At 46.7% G+C, this 1,644-nt stretch overlaps 1 pseudogene across 1 annotated transcript; it reads right to left on the bottom strand.

The window, feature by feature from the left end:
- Nucleotides 1-392: 392 nt before the first annotated feature.
- LOC308420664 (small ribosomal subunit protein eS6-like) lies at nucleotides 393-1,117 on the bottom strand (annotated as a pseudogene). The gene has a single exon. The product of its transcript is annotated as a small ribosomal subunit protein eS6-like (transcript).
- Between the last annotated feature and the right edge of the window lie 527 nt (nucleotides 1,118-1,644).

Here is a 1,644-nt window from a genome sequence, read left to right as displayed (position 1 = left end):
AAGTGAGACATGAATGTGGGTGTTAACAGTTTTCCACAGAAGAAACACTGGCAATCCCAAATGTCAGCATGGTTCTTTATGTTTGTATTTTTGTTTGTGTAAAAGCATGTTTGTGTGTGTGTGTGTGTGTGTGTGTGTGTGTGTGTGTGTTGTGTGTGTGTGTGTATGTGTGTGTGTGTGTGTACTCAACCTTGGGGGTTGTTTCGTGGGCATTTTTGAGAAAAGCTCTCTTCATTGGTGTAGAACTCAACAAGTTGGCGAGGCTGGGTGGCTACTGAGCTTTAGAGATTTACATGCATCTGCCTTCTCAGTGCTTTGCTTACAAGTTTCTTACTATATTGCCACCCCCTCTCTCTTCAAGGTCTAATTATTTAATTGTTACTTGTAAAGACTTATTTTTGACTGGTCTCAGAGTGAGAAGTAGAGCCCTCAGCGAGGACAGCCTACGTCTCTTGGCGATCTGTTCCTGGCGCTTTTCTTTGGCTTCCTTCCTTCACTTGGCCAACAGTTTAGCGTGTTATGCAGCCTCCTCCTTGTTTTTCTTAGTACGTTGCTTCTTCAGAGTGATACGTCTGCATTTGTGTTGCAGGAGTAAGAAAACGCTGACTCTTGGGTGCTTTGGTCCTGACTTCTTCCTTCTTTAAGGGCTTTCTGACATACTGGAGGACATCATCTTCTTTGGAGAGATTAAAAAGCTTTCAGATTCTACTAGTTCTTAGGTCCCAACCGACGAGGCAGAGTAGTAGTATCTGTCAGTCCTGGAATGTTCTCTCCCCCCCCCCCTTTATTTTAACAGTAACCAAGTTGAGAACACTCCAATTGACGTCCGTGATGTATCCACAAACCGACTCATGCTTCCTTTTTCTGGTTCTCCTCTGTCTATAAGAAGAACGCCCCTTACTCCACAGCAAGCGCACTCTGCCATGGGTCAAAATGCCTGGCTTCATGGGAAAACCTTGTTTGTTGTTCCCACTTTGGATCTGGACCACATAACCCTTCCAGTCTTCACCAAGAGCGTCAGCAAGCGCTTCTCATAGACCGTGCGAAGCTTGCGTTAGTCGTTCACCTCAGTGAGCTTCTGACAGCCGGTGACAGGGAAGGAGAGACTGAGCTTCATCTTTCTTCTTGCCTAGGAGGTGTCTCTCCCCCTCATCCCCCACCCAGACTCCCTCCCTCCTTCCCTCCCTCCCTCCCTCCCTCCCTCCCTCCCTCCTTCTTTGTCTTTTGAAACATGAGTTCTAGAGATTGCACTTAGTCCTAATTCTTTCATAGCCAGCCCTGTAAGCAACTAAGCATCTCCACAAACCCCAGTTCAATACTTAAAAAAAACAAAACAAAACAAAACACGCTATTTCTACTGCTGTAGGCTTCAGTCACTTTCAGAGTCACCCAGGGAACCGTACCAGAACTCTGTTGAGACTATCTGGTGTTCTTGGCCTTCACTGCCTAGCTGTCCTTTTCTGTTGGCCCTTTGAATGGTAAACTGTTCAGGGAGGTAAGAAGCCCTGGCAGGAGATTTCTGGGAAGCAGTAGAAGATGGAGCCACAGTTGTCAGATCACCAGTTTCTTTGCTTCCAGGCTGAGGGGTTGAGATTCTCCAGGGACCCCACTCCCATTAGCGCCACATTACTGAGAAAGTGAGAG

This window comes from Micromys minutus (genome assembly GCF_963924665.1).
Source record: "Micromys minutus genome assembly, chromosome: 5".
NCBI lineage: Eukaryota > Metazoa > Chordata > Mammalia > Rodentia > Muridae > Micromys > Micromys minutus.
Note: the sequence above shows the minus strand (reverse complement) of the source record. Positions and strands in the feature narration are given on the sequence as shown.